The 21579-nt window shown below is 38.1% G+C and overlaps 1 protein-coding gene across 2 annotated transcripts in view; it reads left to right on the forward strand.

Annotated features, from left to right (window-relative positions):
• Window positions 1-21579, forward strand: part of LOC129747818 (synaptic vesicle glycoprotein 2B-like) — a 97904-nt gene that overhangs the window by 13023 nt on the left and 63302 nt on the right. The window contains exon 1 of one of the 2 annotated variants that reach the window (XM_055742176.1): window positions 12506-12650. The exons of the other annotated variant lie outside the window; for it this stretch is intronic. The gene's annotated coding sequence lies outside the window, so the exon portion shown is untranslated. Of the gene's footprint in view, window positions 1-12505; window positions 12651-21579 lie in introns of those variants that run through there. 2 annotated transcript variants of the gene reach the window in all.

Below are 21579 nucleotides of genomic sequence, written 5' to 3' on the forward strand. Positions count from 1 at the left end.
ACTGTCTAAACTGCGTTGTATGTTAGTGTACGGTATGTGTTCTTTGAGGGCAATAGCAGTGCCTCTTCGTGCATTGTCAACGTTCGTGATCACATTGTAACCAGGGATAGTAAAGCTGGGGTTCTCAACTTCTTGGAGCAAGACAATATCAGATTCAACGAGACGAATAAACGAAACCAGGGACTGTATTTTGTTTGTATTAGACACAGCATTGGTGTTAATGCTGCAAATATTGTAGCTTAAGCTAGTGTTAGTAGACATAGTTAGTACACAAATCTATTTTAGACGACCTTTCCCGCGTTTTACTAAACGGGGCTGCTTCATTCGAAGAGTCGTCAGCTGAACCTTCACCAGTAGAGTCTTGCATTTCAGTATCGGAAATCTGGGTGATGATGGGATGGGAAATATGGGAGGGGAGTTGAGGAAAAGTGAAATCACTCACCACATTAGAGCTGATGTCGACTGCCTTGCGTGCCGCCGCTGGTTTCTTGTTGATTGCTGCTTGCTCGAGCGCTGGTGTGGGTAATGTACGCCCGACGTCCAGTGGTGTCGAGTTATCACGTTTTCCATCTTCCTCCATTCGTTCGTCCGATGATGTTGACTGCTGCTCATATTCGATGTTGGTTGCACTAACGGTACTTTGGTCGGTGGGAGGCGTCGTGGTGGTATCGCCATTTACTGTTCGCTGGCGTTCTTGTAATTGTGTCGCCTTAGAGTTGACGAAGCTGGGCATCAAATTTGGTCGGCCTTGAGAGCTGTTTCCACTGGTGCTGGGGCCACATAGCACGTCTGCGTAGCTGCCTCCTCCACCACCCACACGCGCGGCTTCCAGTCGTTGGTTGAGATCGTTCTTTTGTCCCATTAGTTTTCGGTTTTCAACACAAGTGCTACCCGGATGAATTTGGTAGTGGCAGTGACGGCAAATTTGAGGCTGGCTTCGGTAGCAAACTAGCGTTTCTTCACCCTGGATGGTAACAAATGATTTGATGTGTTTTCGAAGAATCATCTTTGCAATTCTCACACCAGACACAACACCTTTGTACTTGAAACTTTCATTCCACACTTCATCTTTAATAGAAAGCACTTCACCATATGTGTTCAGAAAGGAAATGATTTCATCATTCCGAACATTTTCGGATAAGTCATGGATTTTCACTTCGATTCCGCCGTCATCCATAATGAGTCGCACCTTAGTACGCTTATTGTTCACTTCGATTTCATGTTTTCCGTTGTGCTCAATAACTACATCTTGAGCAGTTTTCAAATCTACACACTTCACATGTGCGCAGTTTTGCGCATGGTTCATTTGTAGGCGTAACACTTGTTGCAACGAGAGACCAAGAGGTCCATGAACGAAATCATGAATTTGTTCATATGATGGGCGCTTGGAAAAATTTCTCAGGTCAACCTTGAAGGTATTTTCTCGCACTCGGAAAGACATTGTCACGAACCGTACGCTTAAAGCAGAACGTGAAAAGAAAAATACTGTCGCCAGAGAACTGACGCGAAAACTACAGAAAAATCACACTTAGGTAAGTGTGAAAACGCACACGCCGAAAACTGTACAACTCGGAGCTCTAGATAACGCGTCTGCTCGCAACGAGCGCTTGAGCCGAACTGAAAAGACTAAAAATTCAAAAAGTACTTAGCTTTGTGCTATCCGCTTTTCTAATGGAGAGCATTCCTTGAGGAAAATCGTCCAATTTAGGGATCGGGAACCTAACAGGCAGGAATAATCAAGTTTCGATAGCCCCGATTTCCTCCATCATTTCCTTGCTGAAAATACCGTCCAGTTCCGTCAAGTTCCTTATTGCTGCAATAGTCATTTTCGGTATCACGAATCGAAAATTGGAGACCTTGATCACTATTATTCCTGATAAATCTTGAAATTTTCGGAGCCTCTGCCAAACACGTCCTTCTTGTAGCTTTGACTACTTAGATCTCTATGGTTGCCTGTTGTTCATTTAAACCCCGGATTTAGTTGTTTTACTATGACTTTTTTTTGTGTGTAGATCATTTGTACAGCACATAGTAATGAATAACGCCTAGATGTGACCCAGATTGATATTTTTCCGATCAAATCAAAACCATTTGAACGATTTAAAAAGTTCGTGTTAATCAAACATGGAATTGTTGTCTAAAAAATATGAGTTTAGTACTGATGCATATGAAATAATGGCATAACTCTTGGCGGACATTTGAAAAAAGGAGTGTGGGAAGATTTACACACAATTTTATAATCCAATACCCTTAGAAACATTTTTCGAACATGTCCAAATATACTTTGCTGAAGATGTATCAAGCGCCTTTAAATTTACAGAACAACAACAAAATCCGTTGAAAATGAACACACACATGAACTGAACAAGAGCCTGTCCTTTATAATGTTTTCTATATGATTAATGTTTAGTTAACGGCGGAATGCAAAGAACTTTTTGATTTTTTGCAAGCATAAGTGAAAGTTATCAATAAAATAAGAAGAATTTTCAGTTAAAAGGTACACTGGAGCAAGTGCAAACGTTCAAAAATGTATACATTATTTCTTCATTTATAAATGGTAGGGCCCAAATAAACAGTCTGACTAAATAAACTCAACTTTTTTTTTTAATAATTCACCGAAAAACTGTTTACAGGTTCACTGTTGGTTTACACAGAATTCAAGTAGGTACGTACTTAACATAAACGTGTGTTTTCGTTTAACATATTTTAACTACATAGAAGAGACTTAAGATCCGCTTTTTTGTTGAACTTTTTTTTTGTGATTGATATTCCAGAAGCATATTTTTTTTGTTAGCAGAAGCAGAATTTTTTTTTAAGTTTTTATTATGACCTGAAAATGTTGATAATAATATTAAATCCTATCATTTCACACGGTGAAACAATAGGCAACGCACCTTTTAGCCATGAAACATATAGGGACCCGGTAGATACTCTAGATTTCGACAGGACTATTAAGATTCTTTTTCTCCAAAATGGGTATGTTTATACTGTTTCCATGGTGTAAAAAACGCCGTAAAGTAGACAAGCAATTCCAATATACAAATATTCATATTCCTGTGCTAACAAAGGAGGTGGAAATGTTCTTGTCGAAAACTAAAACTTTTTGTGTCGAAAACTAAAATTGAATGTCGAAAACTAGATCATCGAGAGGTTTTAGTAAAAAGATAATAAAAACTTTGCTTTGATACTTTTGATCAATAAAAAAGGTAGAGAATGACGAAAAAAGTCTGATTCATAGAACCAATCATATTTGAGATGAAAAACTTCAGTCAATGAATTTATGTTCATGGTTTTTCTGACAAAACAAGCAAAAACTGACGAAATCTAGGTATTTTACCCTAGGCCTGTTAGGATTTTTTTCTCCAAAATGGTCAGAAAGGGTATCCCGAGTGTTAAAACTGAAGCGGATTTTCAAAATTATAAAATGTCTTTGTAAATGAAGGTCTTATGGTAAAACGGTATTCAGTGAATCAACTGCAACGTTGATAAAGACGCGAAAGCTATAAAGATGGTAAAACGACTATAATCGAAACAAAAGAAAAGAAAGTTGATAAAAAAGACAAACAGAAACAAGTATTAAATTCATTTTAAAGTCTACTACTAAAGTCTAAATTCATTTTAAAGTTACCCTGCCTGACGCATCTGAAAAAGAGCAATGTGTTTTCACTTGCACCAATAAATGGGTCAAATGTATACTTAGATATTTCTTTTTGAAAGAATATGAAAGTTGAACTGTGATGATGTCCATTTGCTTTTGCCCCGATGTTTCTTTATTGAAAATTATAATTTATAATAAAAAAGATACTTAAATGTTTTTTTATGGTTTCGAGGTATATTTACATGAAAATTTTCAGATAATAGAATGAACTCATGGAATCATCGTAGCCATCGTAGTTCTTTCCGATCTATTGATTTTTTAAAACCTGCATTCCAATTAAATGTTATTGAATCTTGAGAATATCACATAATCTTGAATGAAATCGCAGATCACCTCCAACACTGTTCAGGATATTTTTAAACCCGAACACCCCAATGCTCCAGTTAGAATCTTCTAAACAGTGGTTCAAATTGGCAGATATGTCCTTTAGAATAAAAAAGAAAATGAAAATGCTGTAATTCGGTTGAATAACAAAAAATCTTAACATATTTTTTCCTCCTTTCAAAACCAATCGTTTTCTTTATTAATTGGGATAATTCTCAAAGGCATTTATTTTGCATTTTTCGCTCGAACAAATAAAAAAACGGCGAACTTTGTTTTTTGGACATGATTTTGATGAAAATATGGATATTAATTATCACTGCTTCCAAGGGTGAGGATAGTGAAAAAAAGCGGTTTGAAAATGGTTAGTAAAATATCTTCATTCATGTTTTTTATTTCTTCAGTTCTAAAAAAATATACAAATTCACTCGGGAGCTAAAAGTGCTGCGTTAGGCAGAATATTGGGCAAACGCTCCAAGAATTGTCCCGATATTCAAAATTCTTTTTCCATAAAGTTTCATATGCAATAAATTCCAATTAATGAGAAACTTTTGATTTGATTTAAACCTTAAAGTGAACTTGAGCAAAGCGTAGTAAATCAACTAAGTGGTATTCAACAAATGAAACATACATAGATAATATCAACATATAGTTATTTATGGAAAAAGTTATAAAGAGTTTTTTTTTACCATGAAACTTTCCAAGTATGATGGTTACGTGGAGTGCTAAAAAATCGAATTTGCAACGGGAAGCGGCAATATACAAAGCATCCGAATCAAAGAAAAGTAAATGAAAAGTATTCATGTAAGATTGATTCAAGGTAATTTTTGATAATTTATGTAAAGACCCGTAGAGTTGAGTTGAAATTCTTAGGTTTGATTCCGATAGAATTAAGCAGGACAATTCGAGTAAACGGAGAGGAAGGATATGGAAAAAAATACTAGGACATGTTCAAGAAAGCGTGAAGATTAACAACTCAAGATTTGATGCCTTTTTAAAGTCAAACAGCGATGAAAAAATGGAAAATGGACGCCAAGTTTAACATGGTAAGACGAAGTTTACCGGGTCTGCTAGTATTTTAAATAAGAGGATTTTTGGAAACGAAAAAATGGGTATGATTATTAAAGACCTTCATTCAGCAGGGGGTGAAAGGAAGGACAGGGGAGGCGGCTCTTTTATCAGTTTTTTAGCATGAATCCAGAACATGTCAAGCAAAAACAACCATATTTTATAAGTTAGATTGTTTACGTACGATTAATTTAAGACCCTCCAGACAGAATAAAATTTTCAGATCTTTTAAAACAAATTTATAGAGCAAGATTCAGAATATAAGTTTATGTTATCTTTGTGTTGCAATTCGAAACTCCAGCTGCAGCTCTCATTTTATAGCGGTTGCCTATGAATTATGTTATAATTTGATTTAAAATAATGCCAAAAAAAAACAATAAAAATTTGAATTAAATTCAATATTTTTATAGAATTAAATTAATATTTTTTAATATTTTTTAAAACTCTGATTTCCTTCTTTTTTTTGATTTTTTTTTTTCCTGAAATGCAATTTTAATTTAAAATACTGAATTGCTGTGTCATATGCCATTTTCTAAATGAGATGAGATTATTAGTTCTCACTTTAATTTTAAACCTTGAACCCTTCTGGAATCTTATTGCTTAAAATAGCTAATGATAGTCAATTAATTTGGATTTCAATTTCAATCCATAAAATACTTGCGCTCAGTTATTCTATTGTTTTTATTTCATGTAGTCATCGGGATTTTTACTCCTTTTATTTATTCGTCCTCCATTGTGGATTTGTTGATTAAATGTCATTCAGAGTGAAAGCATTGACCGCGAACTTATCAGGCACCTAAACGCCTAAACGATAATTTCCTTCTATACCATCACCGCGAGACATGAATGATGCAGCAAGCTACATCCTAAATAAGTAGGTACAGATTTGATTAATCTGCTTTGCACTGTTTGCTGTCGTTCATCCCCAAGACGCAAAACGTGCTTTCGAGAGGAAACAACACATCTTTGGTCGGAGAGTCTAGCAAGAAACGCTTCCGTTCGTAAATATGACGTCGTTATCTATCCAGCAACAGTTGACCACAAACATACTGGCCATATGTACTCACTTACGGCTTACTTGAACTTCGGATGGCGTGGCGACTTAAACAATAAATAAACTGCGCTCCTTTTATCAATTGAGCTAAATTGAATTAGAAGCTGCATGACAAATTCATAAATGTAAGTTCGGTTTAATTTGATTATCTGGATTTATGAGCTACATCTCTAGATACATCCATGAGTAGTGGAAAGGCTCAGCATAAAGCTGCTTGTGGAAGGATTTAGTCATACTGCTTGATTTATAGCGACGAATGATAGAGACAAATTGGTGTTTTTCAACCATATTTGAAAAACTGTTCTCAATTAAACTCAAAATGATTAATTATTTTAAAAATAATACAGTTAAAAAACTCGTATTTCAAACTTATTTTTAACCTTCAATTTCGCAGTAAAAATATCATCTAAATCACTTATCTAATTTTTTTTCTCATCTCAATCTCACTCTACATAGATTCGATAGATGACATCCTGATATTTTCCAGACATTTCCAGAACATTTAAACTCGGTTTCGTTACTGAGTCTTGTTTCATCTCATTGTGTATTTTTAACATATCATACGTTTGGGTTTGAAAAATAAGTCACATGTTAAACATGTGGGTTTTATCTTTGTTTGAACATTTTCAAAAATAGCGCGGACTCAAGTGGCGTTGTAAAAGTGAGGGGAAGTGTGATCAAATTGATATCCATTCTCTTCAATAGTTAACATGTGTTGGACGCTTTTGTTCTTTAATTTAAACAGCTTTTTCCGACATATGTGGAAAATTTCACTTCGCAAAATAATTTTGATTATGGATAGTTAGAAAAAAAAAGAGTTATAATAATGCAGTTTTTTAATGAAAACTCTACCGTTTGTGGTGCTTCCTCTGCCTGAACAAGTTCAATTTACTCCTTGGGTAAAAATTCAATTACCATGACTTTAAATTACACCTAGCTAATATCAGAAGCGTTTCGCTTCAATGGACAATTGATCTATTATTAAAATAGTGTTCAAAACTTGTGTAAAGCAAATTCAATTATGATCTTTATTATTTTTTATTTAGATCGGTACTAAATTAGACGGCCTACTTTTTTTATTTTTTTTATTTTTATTTGGTTAAAGGGTGATACGGTCAAAAATTGGTCAAAAGAAAACGCGTGTAAATCGGTGAAATCGTTTATTTAATATATCAAATAAATTTCTTTTTCAAGTTTAATTAGTATAAAATTCAGGAAAAATATTCAGTTAAGCTTCCGCTTTTCCAAATCCGAATTTCCGGGCCTTACGCTTAACCCCTGCCTTTAGATATTGTAAGCCATCTTGTCCACCTTCTTCGCCGCAGAAAGCCAGTTTTCCTTGAACTGCTGCTCGTCCTTAGCAGTTTTTTTGGTCTTCTTTAGGTTCCGCTTGATAATAGCTCAGTATTTCTCAATTGGGTGGAGCTCTGGCGTGTTGGGAGGGTTCTTGTCCTTGGGAACCACCTGCACGTTGTTGGCGGCGTACCACTCCATGGCCTTTTTACCGTAATGGCAAGATGCCATTCAAACACTCTTTCACGTAAATTTCTTGGTTGACAGTCCCGGAAGCTATGAAAATGCTGCTTTTCAAGCCACAGGTACAGATGGCTTGCCAAATCAGATATTTCTTCGCGAACTTTGACAGTTTCATGTGCTTGAAAATATCTGCTACCTTTCCCCTTCCTTTTTGCCGTATAAAACTCCTGTCCCGGAAGCTGCTTGTAGTTGGCTTTGACGTAGGTTTCGTCGTCCATTATCACGCAGTCAAACTTCGTCAGCATCGTCGTGTACAGCCTCCGGGATCGCGCTTTGGCCACCGTATTTTGTTTATCATCGCGATTTGGAGTCACTACCTTCTTGTAAGTCGATAGTTCGGCTAGTTTTTTGGCTCGATGCACGGTTGTAGACGATACACCCAGCTTATTTGCGGCATCTCGGAGAGAGAGGTTAGGGTTTCGCTTGTAACTACCGGCAACTCTCTCTGTCGTCTCAGCGGCTTCCGGTTTTCGATTTCCCCCCGATCCAGACTTCCTGGCTGTCGACAAACGTTCCCCAAACACTTTAATTAGATTTGTAACGGTTGATTTGGCAACTTTTAGCGATTTTTCCAGCTTTGCGTGCGAGTAGCTCGGATTTTCGCGATGCGCGAGCAAAATTTTGATACGCTGCTCTACTTCCTTGGACGGCATTTTGACAACTGAACAGTGAATTCCAAAATCAAAATAGGAGCAACATTCTACTGTAAGACTAGCCACTAGTCAGTCGGCAGGCGTCCCAGAGATTCCCTAAACAATCCCTAGGGTCGGCAAGCTTACTGATCCAAGCAAAATGCAGGGAATATTCGGAGGAAGAAAAACTCTACCTTCTAGCTTAAACTTAAATTTATTGGGGAGCACAATCCAAGCTTTAATTCCACCACTTTGAATAAATCACTCATGAGTAACAATAATGGGTATCTGACCTTATTACGGCTACCACCTGGTACTGGTCCTCGGGTTGGTTCGACCTTGGGTTCGATGAGGTCAAACTCGGTCCAATGGCGTTGACGCGGCGATGTAGCTGGCAGCGTACTAGGGTAGCGACCAGCGGCAGGTGCGAAGCAGTTGATGGGTAAGTGTGAATTTCTCACCTTGGGTACTGAACCAGGCAAGCAGATGTCGAAAAGCGAGGCTGTCGCAGGGTAAGTTGAAACGTACCTGGTCCCACCTTGGGTGCTGAACCAGGCACGGAAGTGTTGTTGGTCGGATCAAGTTCGCCAGTGAGAAATTCACCCGAACTAGTGACGGATCGATCACGGTGAAACCAACGGCTGATTTAAATCCGTCTAACGGTGGATTTAAATCCAGGAGCGATGGGGTTACCTCTATTGTAGCGGCAGACGTAACCTCCAAGGCACAACGATTAAACAGCGGATTCAAATTGTGGGTTCGTATTTGAATCCGATTGAACGGTGACGGCTCGCCAGTGGGTTGTTATTTCATCCCAAAACAGCGGAGTCCTAAATATAGGGTCCAATATAAGATGATGTCGATGGCGAGAGCAAAATGGCGAACTTTACCTGCTGTCCGAATATGTGACTTCACTTATTACAATATTCCGATTTCTTCCGCAGTTCTTTCGCCAACGTTCCAATTTGAAATGACGATGGTCGTTCATATCCCTGGCTTTGGACAGCAGGCTATCGTTGCTCTCGTCTCGCGCATTTTTCTGCCTCGTCTAAATTCCATTCGCCTCTTCTATTTCCATTCGCCTCTTTTGCCTTCCTGACCTAGTCGAAGAAGCCTCTTTTGCCTCTTCGCTCTGCTGGATAGTTTGCGGTCTCTGTTGGTGAGTGGTGGAACCAGTAGTGGTCATGGCTGCGTGCTTTTCGTGGAAGTTTTCGCCTTCCAGAGGAATAGTAAAACCCCCAAAATACTCACTGCATATAAAATTAGAAATTACGAACAAAATCGCTGAGACCTCCTTCGAGAGACCAGCAACGCACACACACACACACACACACACACACACACACACACACACACACACACACACACACACACACACACACACACACACACACACACACACACACACACACACACACACACACACACACACACACACACACACACACACACACACACACACACACACACACACACACACACACACACACACACACACACACACACACACACACACACACACACACACACACACACACACACACACACACACACACACACACACACACACACACACACACACACACACACACACACACACACACACACACACACACACACACACACACACACACACACACACACACACACACACACACACACACACACACACACACACACACACACACACACACACACACACACACACACACACACACACACACACACACACACACACACACACACACACACACACACACACACACACACACACACACACACACACACACACACACACACACACACACACACACACACACACACACACACACACACACACACACACACACACACACACACACACACACACACACACACACACACACACACACACACACACACACACACACACACACACACACACACACACACACACACACACACACACACACACACACACACACACACACACACACACACACACACACACACACACACACCACACACACCACACACACACACACACCACACACACCACACACACACACACACACACACACACACACACACACACACACACACACACACACACACACACACACACACACACACACACACACACACACACACACACACACACACACACACACACACACACACACACACACACACACACACACACACACACACACACACACACACACACACACACACACACACACACACACACACACACACACACACACACACACACACACACACACACACACACACACACACACACACACACACACACACACACACACACACACACACACACACACACACACACACACACACACACACACACACACACACACACACACACACACACACACACACACACACACACACACACACACACACACACACACACACACACACACACACACACACACACACACACACACACACACACACACACACACACACACACACACACACACACACACACACACACACACACACACACACACACACACACACACACACACACACACACACACACACACACACACACACACACACACACACACACACACACACACACACACACACACACACACACACACACACACACACACACACACACACACACACACACACACACACACACACACACACACACACACACACACACACACACACACACACACACACACACACACACACACACACACACACACACACACACACACACACACACACACACACACACACACACACACACACACACACACACACACACACACACACACACACACACACACACACACACACACACACACACACACACACACACACACACACACACACACACACACACACACACACACACACACACACACACACACACACACACACACACACACACACACACACACACACACACACACACACACACACACACACACACACACACACACACACACACACACACACACACACACACACACACACACACACACACACACACACACACACACACACACACACACACACACACACACACACACACACACACACACACACACACACACACACACACACACACACACACACACACACACACACACACACACACACACACACACACACACACACACACACACACACACACACACACACACACACACACACACACACACACACACACACACACACACACACACACACACACACACACACACACACACACACACACACACACACACACACACACACACACACACACCTTCAAAATGAGGGGTGTAGTATGAAGCTGCATTTAGAAGCCCTTTTGAATTGTGTTATATTCATTGTTACATCTATAATTTCACTTTGTGCATTGTATTTGTACATCATCTGTTTTATAGGTTAATATTTTGCATAGTCCTTGGCATAAAGTTTAATGTTTAAAGTTTAAAGTAATTCAGAACTCGTTATTTTTTGTGTATCAACATCATTTACAAATGCAATTTGAGACAACTTCCAGCAAACGTGAAATCGTATCAGAAATGATAAATTAAGTCGTTTACAATGGTGGTGCGAATCGCAAGTCCAACTGCATAGTGAAAAGATCGTATAAAATATCGTCTGGAATCAATTTAAATCGGATATGATAGAAAGTCCGCCATGTTTGTAAATTTTGAAATGATTTTGATCCCACGCGGGTGTCATGTTTTCTCTGCAACCAGCAGTGGATCCAGATGGCAAAAAATTACATTGGAATTGAGTTATATTAACCAATGAGAGAACTGGAGAATATTGTCACTGGCAACGATTTGAAGGCTATGAGAGCAAAATCTTGCGCTCTCTTGCATTCTTTCGATAAGTACGAATAAAATATCGGATACGATCGATCGATTCATACGATCAATTCTTTAATAACAGCATAAGCAACAGCATTTTGAAATCTTTCTGACTGTCTATTCTATCGGTCTACGCCACTGTGCACCAGTGATTAATCTGCAAATATGGCAATATCTTAATTCCGGCTTAATCATGATTCAAGAAACAGAAGAACTACACGATCTCGGCAGATTTGACACATTTGAACAACGATAAGTATGACCGTTATCTTCCTCCATGGTTCCTTGCTACTTACATACAGTAGCATTGCTTATCTCGCTCGAAATGCCGAGATGATGGACGGATGGATACAGGAGGAGGCTTTAATTTGGAGCAAGTTCATCCAAATGTGTATAAAAGCTGTACAACATGCGAACTACCGTTTCACATTTTGTGGTTTGCCAGTCAAACCTCAAAACTCTTTCGGTGGATTAAAGTTGTTGAAAAGTAAACGTGCTACAGTAGAAGCAGTAGGAGGAGTGATTATCTGCCATAACCAGTGGGAAGTGAGGTGAGTCCGCAGTTACCTATCGTTGACAAGTATATTTCACAATTGTTCGAAAAAATATGAAACAGTTTCTAAGATCGTTCATCGTTCGCAATTAAAACTAGAAATCACTTTATTTTTAAGTTAAATTGATTCTGGTAATCTGATCAATGATTACTCGTTTTAAGTTTTGATTTGAGTAGGTATTAGATAGATACATTCATTTTTACATTTATTTTCACAATTCCCATTGAGTTTTCAAAGGCGGCTAGACAAACAAAACCTCCAAATGAGGCTGACTGCGCAACGCATTTTATTTACCCTGCCGCGGGTTGTCATATCCGGATAACTCTGGATGTGACCAGTGGATTTATAGTCGATTCAGGTAGGTATAGTGAAACAAAAAAATAGCCTCTTTATTTAAGCGCTAGTCCGGTTGTTCGTGTTCCTGTCGTTCGGTGGCTTGTTGCAAGTGACGATTGTAGTACTATTCCATTCGATCACATGGACTACAGAATGTTAGATCGGTTCACAAATTGAACGTACTTACGAATGAAATCAGAACGCGATATGGGTTTTTTTTCCTATTTCAACAGAGTAAACTATAGTTTGTGTTAAGATACAGAAATGTGATGAAAACTAGTAACACGAAATAATAACAGATCCCAAGCCGAATGACTGGGTATGGACCAGGAAGTATATCGCTTCGGGATAATTGAATGAAATCACCGAGATATCTAAAAAGTTGTTTAGTAACTAAAACCATGGTCCATTGGATGCGACTCAACAATCACTGTGTTTAAGTTACATTAAAGAAACGACGATAGAAAAAATTGGGAACGTCAGATCTTGAACCTTATACAGCCTTATAGTCTCAAAAATGTTAACCAAGCAAAACTATATCAGGTTTCAGCATTTTGAATAAGAAATCGAAATAAAGAGGTAACTTTTTTTTTCAATGATATTTTTATTTTAATGTGTTTATCTAACGTACCAAAATGGCGTAGAAAAATGGAAAAGTGCATTGCAATAGTTTATTCTTCAGTTTTCTCATATTCAGGTCAGCAATAAGATTTAGGATGAGTGTATTATTTTATTTGAATTAAGTTTTAAAAGTAAGAATTATTTGCAAATATTTGGAAAATTTGACACAGTTCGATCATCCTTTTCACGGTCAAAAATCATACGAATCCTCAGAAAACCCCTACAAAATGTATACTGACGTAAACTTATAATTTCAAGGAATGTAATTATATATTGTTCAAACTTATTGAAGTTTTAAAAAAAATTATAGCATTTTTTTTAAATTTTAAACAATAAAAAAACACACAAGCATCTGGAGTCCGGTGTGGTAATTCGAATACTTGGGAGAAAAGAGAGAACGAAAAATAAATTTCAACAACAAAAGCACGGTAGTTAAGGGAACTGGCCACAAAAATGTTAAAACTTATAAAGAATCAAAAGTTCTATAGCCACCGTGAGGAAATTTCGGGTTTATAAATGAGTGATTCCTTGAACAATCAAATACGAAACTAATTAGAATAAAAAATAAAGAATTTTAAGTTTTGACTTGTAAATATTCAGAGCACAACGCAAATACTTATTTAATAACCATTGCACATTAAAATTAACTCTTAAAATTGCTATTAAGAATCGTTTTTCGAACTGTTCATAGAACAATTGATAAAACATGATCGATTCTGAAAACATGATTTAAAACAATAAAATTAAATGAAACGTTTATACTTTATTTAAGGTGGGGATAGGGTCTAACACTTTCAAAAAATCGATTTTTATTTTTTTATTTTCTTATTGTAAAACATTTCAAGAATGTTGTGTCAAATTTTCAAGTCTGTAGAAATTATAGGCCTTTATCTCCTCCTATCTTATACTGCAAGAAAGCAAGAGCAGAAACTTCAAACGCGTTTTTCTCGAAAGCACATTTTTAAAGTCCGTGGACATCGTCATTTGAAAACTACTTATCCGATTCTTTTCAAATTTGGAACATGTTTTCTACATATAAAATACCAGACCCCAACGTTTTTGTTTTTTGTTTTTTTTTTTACTTTGGGGAGATTTTACAGGTGAAAAATGGCGGATTTTTTCGTGAAAAATCGTAGTTTTTACTTCAAACAGCCACAAAAATTTCATAAAAAATTTTTTAAGATAAATAAAAACGTTGGGGTCCAGAAAAACATCTATTAAAAATATTTTGCTCTGATTTTTTGACTTCAGATGATTCTGCGCTGAGATACAGTGTCCACCGCAAATCCTGTTTTCTAAAAGGCATCCTCGAAAGTGCACCGTTACCGGCTCATTTTTAAATATTTTTCTTCGAAAAAATTACTAAATGTTCTTTTAACAATGCTTTGTATAAGGCAAAAAATTTGAATACATTTGTTTGAACGATAGCTCTAGAAAAAAATCGTGAAAATGGTGTTTTTTTATAGCCGTTAGACCCTACAACCCCCCCCCCCCCCCCTTATTAGTTCATTGTATAGCGATGCGTCTGCCTGAAGGAATCATGATTTGAGTGGATCCTGATCTGTGGGTGTAGGTACATTTGTCTGTTATTCTAGTACAAAATCTGAATAACCTAAAATATTTTTATGTTATGACATTGACTAAAAGCACTGACCACACTGACATGACACTTAAAACAAAAGTTCAACCATTTTCTGTCTAATTTTTTGTTGTCAGATTTTGCAGGTTCGCAATACCGACGGCAGGTGGCGAACCTGAAAAATTTAACAAAAAATGCCCTGTAGGAAATGTAGTCCTGTTTAGCCCGATTTTATCGTAGAAATTGCGTGTTTTATTTTTAAAGTTGGGTGGCATTTCCTAACTGGGATAGCATTTCTTCAAATCGATCGATGCGCACTCTGGAATCGACATTGCGTACTGTTGGAAAAATTATCCAGAAAACGAAATCGAGTGCCCAGTCAGTATGGTCAGTGCTAAAAGGTTTGATCAATAATTTTCACAGAAGATAAAAAAGGGAAAATTTACCGAGAAGCAGAGGTTATTTTTTCCACCCATGTTTCTCGGTAAACTTTACAGTTTTACCTAGCAAAAAGGTAAATTTTACCTTTTTCGCATTCACCTAGCAAAATAGTAGATATATAATACTGTTTTCTCATTCACTGATTTAAAAGATAAATGCTACCTGGTTTGGCTGGTTTCCTCAATAAAAATTAAACAAAAACAAAATTCATTGGTATTTATTTAAGATATATGTATAGAGACTTTTACCTTATAATTTTATTTTCAATTTATCACCGTGTTTAAAAAAAAATGTTTTGTTGAGGCAAGACCAGGTTAACTTTCTTCGCTCAGACTCGTAGCTATCCGGCTCGATGATCTTCGTTTTGCTCCATTGCCGGCTAAATACTCCTGCTTCCTCACGGTCATCTTCTTCGCGTTCTTCCGAGCCACCATGGCCGCTAAATCCTCCTTATTGGTTTACACATTCATGTCCTTCTCCGTTCGACTAATCCGGTCAGGTTCGGCGTTTCCGGAATGATATCTGGGGATGTTCTGGAATGACGTGTAAAACATTTCGAAGCTCTGTGGGCCAATCTGTAACATAAGCAATATTTTATGACGAGAACCAGCACAACAAAGAAAATCTAAAAAACATTAACCATTCTGTTCGATTCTAACATATTGACCACCAAGCAAAACTTGTTACTGAATGACTGAACAGCTTAACCTCAATAAACGGGTTCGGCAAATACCTTTTTTCGAGATGAATTTTACCGTTTTGTTTAGGTCAATCCAGGTCAATTTCACCTCGCTACAAGGTAAGATTTACCTTTTTTCTAGGTGAATTCTAGGTAAACTTTACCTCGTTGTGAGGTGAGTTTCACCTCGACGAGGTAGACTTTTCTTTTTTGGCTTCAACGAGCGTTATTTTTACCTTTTTATTTTTTCCATGATTGAAATAATGTATATAAATAACGTTTAGTTCAACCAGAAAAAATTAAGCTTCTTGAATTATTGGCACTTTAACTTTATGCTATTAAAAATACTTATTTTCTTTGGCCATCAGAGATATATACCTATTATCGTTTGGTTCCTCTCAAAAACTCTTTTTCAGCTTAAGACCTTATTGTTGTAATCCGTCCATTGAAATCAAAAGATATCTGTTGCAGAGTGTATGTTGAATATTCTACAATAAATCAAAGAAGTTGATGAAAGAGGATTTCTTCGTACTAAAGGTCAGTTTGGATCTTTTGGATTGATTTCTGAATCGATCTAGCATTGCATCAGTCGCATACCCCCGAATGGGCGAAATCGGTTAGGTTTAAGCTACAGCTAAGCTCGCCGAAACGCGTCACATTCAGCTCAATCACCGTATAAGCTCTGAAGCAGGCCGACTATTGTCCTCTTGTTTACAATAAAACCACAGCAAGCACCTACGTAGCCGCGCCGCCTGAAACAAGGTGTTGTCATTTAGGTTCCAGAACTGGTGTGTTTGCTAGCCCAGCATCCCGCGCGAGGGAGATAGTGGCGTTAAATTTATCCATATATCAAGCAGTGAATTAAAAATGAGTAATTAGCTCTGCAATGGTTGTCGCGTTGGTCAGTTTGAGTGACTACGTCTGAGTTAACCGATTCTAGTTGGTACTTAGGCATGAAATTTAGGTCTTTCATAATTCATAAAAACAAGCTTTGTTTCGGTAAAATTTACTGATTTTTCCAAAAACATACGTTTTTTTTCTTTTGAAAATTCGATCAACACCCACCATCCATTGTCGTTTGTTGTGGGTGGCGACACCACAAATTGCACCAGTTCAAATTATGTTAATTTCAGCGGGTAAGAATGTTGTCCAACATCTATGGGTGTATCATGGAGAGAAATTAAACTGCATTTTTGATCCTAACACTTTGCCCCCGGACTCGATCATTCGACTTGATTGATAAATATTACATGAAAGTTCCCCTGATGACGATGAGAATATCAATCAGCCCCTTGTGAATTATTTATACAAACTGGAAATTTATTTAAAGTTTTAAATCAAGATAAGAGCGGTTAAATAGATGCGAACTAGAATTGCGCCGTAGAGGCGGCAACCATTCCTTCTTCTGGATAAGAGAAGTTATATTTGATGGAAACAGGATTCAGTTACATATATATTTTACAAATAGATCTTACTTAATTTTTATTTAAGGCCAAATTTTGTAAGAAATCTAGTAATTTACCATTCTTCGAAGTGGATGAAAAATCCTCATTTTTTATATCTTCTAACATAAGCCTTAGAATAAATATGATTCTTACAGTTTGGTTTCATTAAATTTATGAATTCTGATACCAGTTTCATCTCAACTTTCTTAGAACCGGTGTGAGGATTAGTCCAAAACCAAGCCGATTTGAATCAAATTTTTCACAGTTCTACAAAACTATTTGAGAGTTAATACATCACGAATGGGGTTCTCATTTTTTTCACTGGATTGGACCTAAGTTTGTTGGTCCAATTCTGAAGCACTAAGAGCAGCTGTATCTGTGGTCCAAATAGCCAGTTAAGACCCAAATTCCGACCAAAGCAACCGCATCCGTGCTCCATCATACCACCTGATGAGATTTGGACCAAATTTGACTTAGTGCTAAACCACTTGACAGTTATAGAAATGATAATCCAAATCGAATATTGGGCTTATGATATAGCTCAGTTGACAAGTCTGTTGCTTCCTGAGCCGATGTCCGTGAGTTCGAGCCCAAGAGTAAATATCGAACACAGTTGTACCGGATAAGTTTTTCAATAACGATCCGCAAACTGCAACGTTGATAGAGTCGCGAATGCCATAAAGATGGTAAAACGACTATAATCGAAACAAAAAAAAAGTTATTGGAACACTAATGGGGTTTACAGTTTTTACACTGGATTTGATCTTATTTCGTTGATCTAATTCTTGTATAAATTAGACCCAAGACTAGACCACGGATACAGGTGCTCTAAGTATTGAAGTTATACGAGTTTCTCACTAAAATGCTTATTTTTATCGGTTTTAAATATTAAAATCTGAAAACTAGTAATGTAACTAAATTTAATAGTGGGCTGACAGATTGAGTTGCACAGAAAAAAAATAAAGGGTGATACGGTCAAAATTTCAATTTTTCAATATCGACTTGACGTATTTCTTTCAATTTTGCATTTAAAAAACCTGAACACCCCTCACTTTGAAGTAGTGTGTGTGTGTAGAATGTTGCTCCTATTTTGATTTTGGAATTCACTCTTCAGTTGTCAAAATGCCGTCCAAGGAAGAAGAGCAGCGTATCAATATTTTGCTCGCGCATCGCGAAAATCCGAGCTACTCGCACGCAAAGCTGGTAAAATCGCTAAAAGTTGCCAAATCAACCATTACAAATGTAACTTAAGTGTTTGGGGAACGTTTGTCGACAGCCAGGAAGTCTGGATCGGGGGGAAATCGAAAACCGGAAGTCGCTGAGACGACAAAGAGAGTGGCCGGTAGTTTCAAGCGAAACCCTAACCTCTCTCTCCGAGATGCCGCAAATAAGCTGGGTGTATCGTCTACAACCGTACATCGAGCCAAAAACGAGCCGGTCTATCGACTTACAAGAAGGTAGTGACTTCAAATCGCGATCCCGGAGGCTGTACACGACGATGCTGACGAAGTTTGACTGCGTGGTAATGGACGACGAAACCTACGTCAAAGCCGACTACAAGCAGCTTCCGGGACAGGAGTTTTATACGGCAAAAGGAAGGGGAAAGGTAGCAGATATTTTCAAGCACATGAAACTGTCAAAGTTCGCGAAGAAATATCTGGTTTGGCAAGCCATCTGTACCTGTGGCTTGAAAAGCAGCATTTTCATAGCTTCCGGGACTGTCAACCAAGAAATTTTAAGTGAAAGAGTGTTTGAATAAACGTCTGCTGCCTTTCCTGAAGAAAAAAGGTTGTTCCGTACTGTTTTGGCCGGATTTGGCATCTTGCCATTACGGTAAAAAGGCCATGGAGTGGTACGCCGCCAACAACGGGCAGGTGGTTCCCAAGGACAAGAACCCTCCCAACACGCCAGAGCTCCACCCAATTGAGAAAAACTGGGCTATTGTCAAGCGGAACCTAAAGAAGCCAAAAAAACTGCTAAGGACGAGCAGTAGTTCAAGGCAAACTGGCTTTCTGCGGCGAAGAAGGTGGACAAGGTGGCTGTACAAAATCTGATGGCAGGGGTTAAGCGTAAGGCCTGGCAATTCGGAATTGGAAAAGCGGAAGCCTAGCTGAATATTTTTCCTAAATTTATACTAATTGAACTTGAAAAAGAAATTTAATATGATTGTTTTAATAAACGATTTCACCGATTTACACGCGTTTTCCCTTGACCAAATTTTGACCGTATCACCCTTTATAAAAAAAACTGCTTCAAAATCCAAATTCATCAATCAATATTTAAAACAAAAAAAATAACAGTGTTGTTTCTTCAATATTTGCTCCTTCAGAAACATAAAAAAAAAATTACTGTAATTATAAATTTTATAGTATTTCGTACTTTGACCAAAGGTCAAGTACTGCGAAAATTTATTCTGGGTTTGCGTTCTTTTATCATCGATGTTAAAATTAGGTCCACCCAACGGTGATCATTTTGTCAAATCTCGAACAATGGGTGAGTCACTGCACTGGCCGATTTCGCTTCATTCGAAAGAGGTGATAATGAACGATCGCATGTGGATTTGTTTATTTGCCATTTGCTTCTTTTTATCCAAGGTTTTGTGTGTGTCAAAATTTCGGGCTGATTTCGAGTTATCAAGCGCCGGATAGAAAGCTCCTACTTTTTCACATATAAAATAGGGTGATGCCCTAACAATTTATAAATCAAACTCAATTTATTTGATTCATTCACTAAATTAAAAGTATTCGGATAAAACTGCTTCAATAGAAACTTAGGACCTTGGCGAAAAATTTAAACCCACCTTGACATAATCGTGACACTACAACTGTGTCTTGTGCCGCCACGAAAAAAAAGATACGTTGTTTATTGACACAATTAGGGTTGCTAAAGTGTGTAAATTGGACAGATCAAGTCTAATTTTGCGCGTCAACATTTGTAATCGATTACTCATACCGAACGTTTGAGCGCAGGAACACTGATATGCCGGGAAATGTCAAATGAAAAACGGGGATTTCCTGACCAAAAAATTGTTTGCTCTGAAGATTGGGTCTGTTTTCTCAGGTGATGATGCTCATTCATGTGAAAAGTGTTTCTGAGCTACTCTATTGAGTCATGGATTTTAGTTCTCTTAAACCTTATCTTTTATATCAGCAGTTTAAGCAATAACGCGGTTTCAGATAGAATCTAGGTGACAGCTTTGTAAAATCAATCTAGGAAAAACAGGTACAGATAATGGGTGTATCAAACTGCTAATCGTGATGATCGGTCGAGTTAATATCGCGATTGCTTAATTTGCAAGACAGTAGCAGCGATTTGATCTAATTAAATGCAAACAATCATGAATTCCAACAGGTGTCACTTTGTCTTGTGTCAGTGATGATGACGTTGCGAATCGAATAAACCGTTCTATTTTTTTACGAGCAAAGCTCACAATAATGAGTTCGATACGATTTTGCTGCCATGAATCTGAATTTCTTTTCTAAATGTTCTATGAAGGGACTTTTCCGCATGAATTTGCATCAGGCCTTCTGGCAGGTCAGGGACCGAATTGGTTTGACGGAGGTTTTGATTACGGAATACACCACGGAATTTTACCACCTTACCTAAAAAACTAATTAATAGCTAAATAACGCTAGAGAAAACAAAAGTGAGACCTGGGTATTGACATAAAAAAAAAAATCAATCCTATCGCTGAATGCGTGTTTGTACTTAAAATATGAAATTTTAATTTTTGAATATGATCTCTGATTGTCTATTTTGAATTCTTCTGTAAAATATTGTTACATTATATTGCATCAAATTTGATTCTAAAAAGTTTCATTTGAA

The sequence above is a fragment of the Uranotaenia lowii genome, chromosome 2 (assembly GCF_029784155.1).
Source record: "Uranotaenia lowii strain MFRU-FL chromosome 2, ASM2978415v1, whole genome shotgun sequence".
Taxonomy (NCBI): Eukaryota; Metazoa; Arthropoda; class Insecta; order Diptera; family Culicidae; genus Uranotaenia; species Uranotaenia lowii.